Below are 11,466 nucleotides of genomic sequence, written 5' to 3'. Positions count from 1 at the left end.
TATATATATATATATATATATATATATATATATATATATATATATATATATATATATATATATATATATATATATAAAAAATGTATATACATTTATATATATATAGAGAACACCTGTAGTTCTATTTTGCATCAGTGGTGAATGGCTCATAGGAAAACAATTCATTATGAAGATCTTATGTGTTGTGTTGTTGCATATTTGACAAATAAATATGTGTCTGACTGAACTTTGATAATTGTGACTCTTCGTATTTTTTGATGAACTTTCACATTCAATACAATTCAATTCATACAAATAAGCAAGGAACTGTTCTCAGTATTTGTTTTCGGTATTTGAAATGATGGACAATCAAGTGGTGGCTTTACAGACAAAAAAGTGAGTTTGTGTGGCCTTTACTCTTCAAAGTGGCTTCTGATGTACATGAACAAACAACATGAAGCTCATTCTGCACGTATACCGTCCACACAGTCAATCACAGGAAGTGCTGTCTGTCTGTCTGAATGCGGCTTCCAGCGTGGTGCCACTTGTTTCCATGTCATCAGCAAACAACACTTTCAACAAAGGGAAAGTGTCTGTGTGCAGGCCCTACATTTCCATATGACCCTCAGAGGGTCTGGTCAAGGACACGAGCAACAGGCAGGAATTCACTCCTGTCCACTGAACCTGTTTACTGATGCTGATTTATGATTTACTTACTATATAAGAGTGAAAATGCAGTGGCAGCACAATAAATCTATTGCGTTTAGTTTGTGTTGCATGTTGTGTTTTTCAGTAAGTTTGCATGAATAAAGCTTGTTGTTGAGGCTAAAGACCACCATGAAACATCCAATGTGGCTCCAAAACACAGTTTATTAGTTTGAACCATTTGAATAATTGCATTCCATTTTTTATTTGTTTGTTTGTTTATATTAATTACTTTATTTATTTTTAATGTTTATGTCATAGGATGCTGCTAAAAAGAACATTATTTTGTGTATTTGGTGTAATGAAATGTGTTTATGCGGTTTAAGGTTAAAAAACACATTATTTTCCACATACTGTGCATTATTGTTTCTCCTCTATGCCCTGCCTTTCTGAAACGCGTCGATTTTTACAAAGCTCATCGGTCTGAAAAGCAAGGTGTGCTGTGATTGGCCAGCTTTCCAGAAATGTTACGCCCCTTACCATACTGTGATGATGCCCTGTCAGGCCAGAGCAATGATTCAAAAACATGAAAACCAATTATAAACGAGGCATTCGTTGCATCCAGTGGGGACATAATTCTGGATTATAATGACTTATACTGTCTTTTTAAGTGTTGCGTTGCATCGCGCCGCGTAAACATAAAACCATGTCTGCATTTGTGATCGGAGAAATGACAAACAACAAGTCCTACACTACACTGCCCAAAAAACTCGCTTTAAATATATAAAATATAAAAACTCTTTAAATATAAAAAACTTACTTACAGTCTTTGAGTCAGAACAGCCGGCATTGTAGTCTACTCTCCCAGGATCAGGAAACGGTCCTCCATAAAATGTGCTGCACACATCTGAATATTTGGGTTGAAGTGTTCTGGAACAGTGTTGTAAATACAACTTAACCACTGATTTCTAGTTGTGTCCATTTTTGGAAGGCCAAACAAAGTAGTTTCGCTTTCACAACGAAACACAGCGTCACACACGGCGGCTAGAGTGAGCAGAGGTGGCGGATTCGACAAAGGAGGCTTGCGGCAACTACATGTGACAATCCCGGGCTTATTATATATCTCGCTTTATCAAAACCATTTGCAAATGGTGACCTATTTTGTCTACTTTAACTTTTTTCCCGCCACTGATGGATTTTTGAGATGGTCCTCACTGTAGAACACAAGATCCAGGGGGCGTGGTTGGATCCAGATCAAACTCCTCCAACCTTACATATACTTAAACATACCCGTCTCCACCCCCTGATGCCTAAACCCACCCATCTACACCCCTAAACCTACCAATCTCCACCTCCTAGATGTGGATCCAACCACACCCCCTGGATCTTGTGTTCTGCAGTGAGGGGATACTAGGGATTTTTCCGGCTTTCTGTGCTTTCACTGTTATACGGTAGGAGGCGCTATTACGCATCTTCTGAAAGAGTAATGAATGTGTGGATCAAAACAGGCAAAGAAGCAGCAGAAACAAATTATTCTATGTGTAAGCAGATGCATATGTAAAATTGTCAAACATTAAACCGCATATAAATCAAAACTGCCTAACCTTACCGAATTAAATGACGATCCAGGAAGAGGTTTGGACTGTGAAGCTTTGGGGGTGTTGATTAAAGTGATCTACTCCATCATTTTGAATCCCATCCGGACGTAGTCTTTGGCAAAAATGGGGGTGAGAAGATCATTCCACCAGGATTCTGGAGGGGATGTAGATTCGTAAGAGTGAGTGGAAGTAGGAGGGTGCTGAGCCTGTGGCTGTTCTATATGCAAGCATCAATGCCTTGAACTTGATGCGAGCCACAACCTGTAGCCAGTGCAGGGAGATAAAGAGAGGTGTGAGGTGGGTCCTTTTGGGCTCGTTGAAGATCAGTCGTGCTACTGCATTCTGAATCATTTGAAGAGGTTTGATTGCGCATGATGGAAGTCCAGCCAGAAGAGCATTGCAGTAGTCCAGCCTAGAACTGACAAGGGCCTGGACAAGAAGTTGTGCAGCATGCTCCGTTAGGAAGGGCCTGATCTTTCTGATGTTGTACACTGCAAACCTGCAAGATTGAGTGTTTTTTACAATGTGGTCTTCGAAAGTCAGCTGGTCATCAAAGATTACACCAAGATTTCTGACCGAACTTGATGGGGTAATTGTTGATTAACCTAGCTAGATGGTGAAATCATGCTGTAGAGTCGGAGAGGCAGGGAAGACGAGAAGTTCAGTCTTTGCCAGATTGAGCTGTAGGTGATGTTCATTCATCCATGCCAAGATGTCCACCAGGCAGAATGAGACCCGTGCAGCTACCGTTGGATCATCTGGTTGAAATGAAAGATAGAGCTATGTGTCATCAGCTTTGCAATGGTTGGAGAAACCATGTGCCTGTATGATGGGACCCAGTGATGTAGTGTATATGGAGAAGAGGAGAGGTCCAGTAACTGATCCCTGAGGAACCCCAGTGAACAGTCAATGTACTTTGGATACCTCCCTCACCCAGGCCACCCTGAAAGTCCTGTGAGATAGGATTCAAACCAGCAAAGTGGAATTCCTGTTATGTCAGTGATGAAAGGGTGGACAGGAGGACCTGATGAATCACAGTGTTAAAAGAGGCAGATATATCCAGCAGAATGATAGATCCAGCTTTCACAATTCAGTGACTGATAGTGATGCAGTCTCAGTTGAGTGGACACTTCTGAAACCTGACTGGTTAACGCCCAGTTGGTAATTCTGTGAAAGAAATAATGATACCTGGTTGAAAACAACTCAAGTGTTTTCACTATAAATGGAAGGAAGGAGACAGGTCTGTAGCTGTCTACAAGTGAAGTGTTTCATGTAGGTTTTATAAGCAGTAGGGTTACCCGAGCCTGCTTGAATGCGGTGGGGAAAATGCCTGTGAGAAGAGATGTGTGTGAGTGCTAGTAAGAGTGTAGGAGAGATTGCTTGGAGAAGACGTGAGGGGATTGGGTCTAGAGGACAGGTTGTATGATGGCTGGACAGGAGAAGTTTTGATACTTCTGCCTGTGTGAGGGTACAGAATGTTGTTGTGGAAATACAATCAAACCAAAAATTATTCAGACACCATATATCATTTTTGATAAATATTTTTTTACTAGTGGGTGCAGGACAATATAGTTGATTTATGTAAGTGAGGATAGCAAAATAAAGTAAACTGTAACATATTATACCCAAAAATTATTCATACAGTAGACTTGATAAAAAATGTGGGACCAAAAATTATTCAGACACTTTGACCTGACCATGTTTGGCTTAATTGTTATCTGACATTATCAAGATGAATTTGTTCTGACACAGTTTAACTCTGAGTTCTTGTCATATTTTATTACCATTTTCTAAACTATAGTGAATAAACTGTGATAATGTGAATATTGGTTTGACTGTATGAAGATTTGGCTTGGACTTTAGCAGAGAAAGATGTAAGCAAAGACTGATACATACTCAGGTCTAACGGATCTTTCAATTTGCAACATTTTCTCTCTGCTGCTCTGAGTTGGGACCGATGTTCACAAAGAAGATCAGACAGCCAGGGGTTAGAAGGGGTTTTTGTTTAAAAGCATAGGCTCTGTTCTTTCTTTTGACATATTGCATGTTCAGATATTCATGCAACAAAATATTCTGTGGGCCATGAACATTTTGTAAAAATGATCAAAAAAAAAACACTGACATGGAAAGAGTTAACAAGCTGCATGTTTTCTGCAGTATGTTGTTGTGGATTTGACCTTCATCCGCACACCTGACGTCCTCCTCACACACTTCCTTCCTGATGTTTCAAACATCAGTCAGGTATCCGTCTGCGAGGACATGACATTCCACACATAACCTGCCGCGACGTTATGAAAACACTTTCAGGCATTTGTTCAGAAGGACACGTCCTCCTGTTCGACGAACGAGTTTTCCTCTTCCTCCCGGAGGCAGACGAGCGCTCCTCAGAGGATACGCCGGATACCTGTGGAGAAGTGTTGTTCGGCTCTCGGGAAGCGTGCGAATGAAGTGTGAGGAGCCTGTGATGATTTCAGCAGCCTTGGCTCAGCTTGTTTTTGAGCTTTGGAGGTAAACAACTGGATCCTGTGCTTTCAAAACCCATGCTGGTTTGAGTCTACAGCAACAGATACGCCTAAAGGGTTAGTTCACCCAAAAATGAAAATTAGGCTGCGTTTTACTCACCCCCGAGGCATCCTAGGTGTATATGACTTTCTTCTTTCGGACGAATCCAGTCGGAGTTATATTAAAAATTGTCTTTGATCTTTCAAGTTCTATCATTGCAGTCAGCGGGTGCTGCATTGCTTCAGTCCAAAAGAAGTTAAATAAAAAGCGCCCATCCATAAAAAAAGTGTCTCACACGGCTCCGGGGGGTGAACAAAGGCCTCCTGTAGCGAATCGATGCGTTTTTGTAAGAAAAATATCCATATTCAAAACGTAATAATCACTTGAATCTAGCCTGTTGTCACTGTTGTAAACGGAAGCAGTTCCGGGGGAATGATGTATGAGGTCAGCTTTGCGCATGCGCCGCTCAGAAGTGACGCACGCGGAAATGCAGCGGAGAGATCAAAACAAAACAATGATCAAGAATTAGAAGTACAAAACGAGGATTTGTAAAGAAGAATGTCAGAGGATTTCGATATAAGCCAAGAGGAGACTGGTTTTCCTTTGCTAAAGTAAGGAAACTTTGCTTCCTTTGATCCTGTAAACAAACGTTGGTTTTCACGAGACTCACCGGCCTCATACGTCATGCTCCCGGAACTGCTTCTGTGTACAACTGTTGGTGCAAGCTACATTAAAGTGATTATTAAGTTTTGAATATGGATACTTTTTCTTACAAAAACACATCGATTCGCTACAGGTGGCCTTTGTTCACCCCCCGGAGCCGTATGAGACACTTTTTTTTATGCATGGGCGCTTTTTATTTAACTTCTTTTGGACTGATGCAATGCAGCACCCGCTGACTGCAATGATAGAGCTTGAAAGATCAAAGACCATTTTTAATATAACTCCGACTGGATTCGTCTGAAAGAAGAAAGTCATATACACCTAGGATGCCTAATTTTCATTTTTGGGTGAACTAACCCTATAAGATGTAACAAGAAAAACATGCAAAATTACATCATTGCATTACAGTTTTTCCTAAATCAATTCAACACATTTCTCCAAACTCAGCTCAATGTTCTCAAAACAGTTCAGAACTCTATGTAATTATCCTAAACAGTTCATAAGTTTTTATTTATTTCAAACAAATTATATATCACATGCATCATCACCTCTAAACACTGTGCACAAACGTATGTTTTATAATAATAATAACATAAAAAAATATTGGCATACCATTTGTCCAAACACAACTCTGTTATATCAAGAGCATATGGGATATTTTCAGTCGGTTCCAAACTGATAATATAGTTTGTTTGTTTTGTGTTGTTTTAATAGAACTCAATTCTCAATACTTGAGTCTTGTTTCATAATTCTTCACACACTGAGCACGACAGCAGTCTATGTACGCTAAACTATGGATCATGTTTCATTGCTTTGACATTCAGTGGCTACATCTTTCAAACAAAATCAATTATTTTCTCACTCAGATTCAACACTGCCAAAACTCAATTTACCTACAGGCCAATTCGCACATGCTTACATACTCTTTTCAGAATGGTTAAACTTGAGATCAAAATACAACATAATACAAAGTCATAACACATACATAAACATAAGTCTTCCGTTACCATTTATACAAAAGTGGAAATTTAGGAATAATCATGTGCTGTAATTTAAACATGAATCATGTAACCTATACTACAGTGAAGAGAGCTGTGATTCTTTTTTGTAAAGACATTTTATATAAGGAAACATTGTATAATGCCACCTGTTGATAGTGTTTTTAGGTCACCGTTTAATGAGTGACAAAGTGTGTTTGTTTGGTGACAAGCTTGGCTAATGTTATAAAGAATGAGTCACTGTGCACAAACGTATGTTTTATAATAATAATAACATAAAAAAATATTGGCATACCATTTGTCCAAACACAACTCTGTTATATCAAGAGCATATGGGATATTTTCAGTCGGTTCCAAACTGATAATATAGTTTGTTTGTTTTGTGTTGTTTTAATAGAACTCAATTCTCAATACTTGAGTCTTGTTTCATAATTCTTCACACACTGAGCACGACAGCAGTCTATGTACGCTAAACTATGGATCATGTTTCATTGCTTTGACATTCAGTGGCTACATCTTTCAAACTAAATCAATTATTTTCTCACTCAGATTCAACACTGCCAAAACTCAATTTACCTACAGGCCAATTCGCACATGCTTACATACTCTTTTCAGAATGGTTAAACTTGAGATCAAAATACAACATAATACAAAGTCATAACACATACATAAACATAAGTCTTCCGTTACCATTTATACAAAAGTGGAAATTTAGGAATAATCATGTGCTGTAATTTAAACATGAATCATGTAACCTATACTACAGTGAAGAGAGCTGTGATTCTTTTTTGTAAAGACATTTTATATAAGGAAACATTGTATAATGCCACCTGTTGATAGTGTTTTTAGGTCACCGTTTAATGAGATTTGTGATTTGAGAATGTATAAGGTGTTTTGCTAGTTTTAGTGCCTTTAAATGTGGAATTTAAGAGTTTAGAATGCTTCGTGGTGATTGTAAAAAAAAAACACAAGAAATTTAGTTTTCCTAATTCTTTAGACATTTATCACATATGTTTTAACTATAAAAGGGAACATATCAGAGAGCAAGACATTTTATGGTTTCGAATTTATAGTCCATCTGCTAACTTCTGCTCTTTAAATGCCCAAAGATTTTTTTCAGAATTAAAGTTTGAGAAATTCAAGTAAATGAACAAGAGCATTGCTGACATGCTGGTCCAGACCAACACAACCAGCCAAAATATTAAACATGAATTCAACATTCACATGTTTATTAATAGAGAAGACACCTGTAGGTTTGATAATAACATTTACTTTTAATAAATCATTACCAGGAAAAAGTATGTTTTGCAGTAAAGTTGAGTTGTTTGGCTAAGGTAAGAGTGTGTTCAGATGGCTGTGTTCATTGTGTTGAGAGCTATTACAATACTTTGGATAAATGTGAGGAAAACTGTAAAACAGGAGTCAGGAATCCAATGAGCGGTTTGTCCACTAGAGAGCAGTGCTGAACAGCAGCACATCTCTCTGGGTTATAAAACTAAATCCATGTAAGTATGTAAGTAAATACATATTTTATTTCATTTAGTTGCAATTTCTCATTTCCATTTTAGTGTAATGTACTTATATAACTTGAACTAAAAAAGTGAATAAAAATTATATAGACATTAAAAGAATAATAAAAATGAGAAAAGCACAACAAAATCACTTTTTTTTTAAATGATAATGAAAATGTAAAATGTAAAGATAAAAACACATAAAAACATATGAATAACTAACAGTATCTTAATGATTCTAAAATAACACTGGATCTCTCTCACACTGTTGGGTTATGCATGTGGGTGAACTTGTGAGGAACTAGTTCATGCCCAAAAGAATGAATGCATAAAAATAAAGTATGTAAGAAGAAGTGTTATTTTAGTATTATTTGCATACTAATGAAGTATTTATGAATATTTCATTAACTTTCATTTGAGTATTTTCAGTTTCATTAACATTTTAATTTAAATGTAATTTAATTAATTTTCTTATGTGCTTTTGCTTTTGTGTGTATATACAGCAGTCTATGTACGCTAAACTATGGATCATGTTTCATTGCTTTGACATTCAGTGGCTACATCTTTCAAACTAAATCAATTATTTTCTCACTCAGATTCAACACTGCCAAAACTCAATTTACCTACAGGCCAATTCGCACATGCTTACATACTCTTTTCAGAATGGTTAAACTTGAGATCAAAATACAACATAATACAAAGTCATAACACATACATAAACATAAGTCTTCCGTTACCATTTATACAAAAGTGGAAATTTAGGAATAATCATGTGCTGTAATTTAAACATGAATCATGTAACCTATACTACAGTGAAGAGAGCTGTGATTCTTTTTTGTAAAGACATTTTATATAAGGAAACATTGTATAATGCCACCTGTTGATAGTGTTTTTAGGTCACCGTTTAATGAGTGACAAAGTGTGTTTGTTTGGTGACAAGCTTGGCTAATGTTATAAAGAATGAGTTGATTTGAGAATGTATAAGGTGTTTTGCTAGTTTTAGTGCCTTTAAATGTGGAATTTAAGAGTTTAGAATGCTTCGTGGTGATTGTAAAAAAAAAACACAAGAAATTTAGTTTTCCTAATTCTTTAGACATTTATCACATATGTTTTAACTATAAAAGGGAACATATCAGAGAGCAAGACATTTTATGGTTTCGAATTTATAGTCCATCTGCTAACTTCTGCTCTTTAAATGCCCAAAGATTTTTTTCAGAATTAAAGTTTGAGAAATTCAAGTAAATGAACAAGAGCATTGCTGACATGCTGGTCCAGACCAACACAACCAGCCAAAATATTAAACATGAATTCAACATTCACATGTTTATTAATAGAGAAGACACCTGTAGGTTTGATAATAACATTTACTTTTAATAAATCATTACCAGGAAAAAGTATGTTTGGCAGTAAAGTTGAGTTGTTTGGCTAAGGTAAGAGTGTGTTCAGATGGCTGTGTTCATTGTGTTGAGAGCTATTACAATACTTTGGATAAATGTGAGGAAAACTGTAAAACAGGAGTCAGGAATCCAATGAGCGGTTTGTCCACTAGAGAGCAGTGCTGAACAGCAGCACATCTCTCTGGGTTATAAAACTAAATCCATGTAAGTATGTAAGTAAATACATATTTTATTTCATTTAGTTGCAATTTCTCATTTCCATTTTAGTGTAATGTACTTATATAACTTGAACTAAAAAAGTGAATAAAAATTATATAGACATTAAAATAATAATAAAAATGAGAAAAGCACAACAAAATCACTTTTTTTTTTAAATGATAATGAAAATGTAAAATGTAAAGATAAAAACACATAAAAACATATGAATAACTAACAGTATCTTAATAATTCTAAAATAACACTGGATCTCTCTCACACTGTTGGGTTATGCATGTGGGTGAACTTGTGAGGAACTAGTTCATGCCCAAAAGAATGAATGCATAAAAATAAAGTATGTAAGAAGAAGTGTTATTTTAGTATTATTTGCATACTAATGAAGTATTTATGAATATTTCATTAACTTTCATTTGAGTATTTTCAGTTTCATTAACATTTTAATTTAAATGTAATTTAATTAATTTTCTTATGTGCTTTTGCTTTTGTGTGTATATATATATATATATATATATATATATATACACTGTATATATTACCTTTTCTGTTTAGCTTTAATTTATTCTTATTTCAATTTTAGTGCTTGGCTAAGCCCTGCTGCTTCACAGTGATTTTAGAAGAGCTACAGGTTGTTGTTAGGATTAATGTCGAGCTGTTCTAAAATCACTGCAAACCACGGTTTCACAGTGTGCATCGGTTTAATAGAACGATTACTACGTATAGCTGGGAAGATTTCATAAAAAACACACAGCAGCAAAATTCTATTTAAATTCTATTACATTCAATTATTTAAATTAAATTACAATTATTTATCTAAAGCGCATTACAAACTTTGACTGAAGCAAAAAAGTATTTCAAAATCAGACAATGGAGAAATAAAAACTATTAAAGTTGCTGATTATATCTATAGTAACAATATTTTTTATCTTTAAGTTTATTTATATGCAAATATTTTAGTATTTTGACAGCATATTAAGGCAGACTCTTTTGGTACAATTTGCGCTCCATGACTACCTGGTTTATGGAATTTTCTGCACAGCATCATGGGTAATGTAGTTTTTCCACAACAAATTCAACTGTTAACACAATTATTTAAAAAAACGATGCCAACGGATGACATCAACAAAAGCATATACCACCGATTAACAACCTCAGAGCTCACAGTTGGTCTGTCTGTAACGGTTTATCAGTTATTGCTCAAATTCAATTCCTGTATGGAGAAATTTTTGTCGAAAAATCATAAAAAGTGATTATTATGAGATACAAAGTTGAAATTATGACTTCAGAAGTTTAAATCATGACATACTAAGTCATAATTGTAAGATTAAAATGATGATAATAATAGTATTTTTGGGCCTTTTTAACTCAATTTCGATTTAGCATAATTTTAAGTATTTGTCATAATTATTATTTATTATAAATAATATATTATAATATAAAATTATTATTATTTTTGTTACAATTTCAACATATGTCATAATTTTGACTTTTCATCCTATAATAATGACTTTTAAAGGGGGTCATATGATGCTGCTAAAAATAACATTATTTTGTATTTGGTGTAATGCAATGTGTTTATGCGGTTTAAGGTTCAAAAACACAATGTACATTATTGTTTCTCCTCTATGCCCTGCCTTTCTATAACGCGTTGATTTTTACAAAGCTCATCGGTCTGAAAAGCGAGGTGTGCTCTGATTGGCCAGCTATCCAGTGCGTTGTGATTGGCCGAATACCTCAAGCGTGAGACGGAAATGTTACGCCCCTTACCATACTGTGATGATGCCCTGTCCGGCCGGAGCGACGAGACAAAACCATTAAAACCCATTATAAACAAGGCATTTGTTGCATCCAGTGGGGACATAATTACCGATTATAATGACTTATACTGTGTTTTTACATGTTGCGTTGCATCGCGCCGCGTAAACATAAAACCATGTCTGCATTTGTGATTGGAGAAACG

Source organism: Sinocyclocheilus grahami, unplaced genomic scaffold (assembly GCF_001515645.1).
Source record: "Sinocyclocheilus grahami isolate Dianchi unplaced genomic scaffold, SAMN03320097.WGS_v1.1 scaffold241.1, whole genome shotgun sequence".
Lineage (NCBI taxonomy): Eukaryota > Metazoa > Chordata > Actinopteri > Cypriniformes > Cyprinidae > Sinocyclocheilus > Sinocyclocheilus grahami.
The sequence above is the reverse complement of the archived record's forward strand: the minus strand, read 5'-3'. Positions refer to the sequence as shown.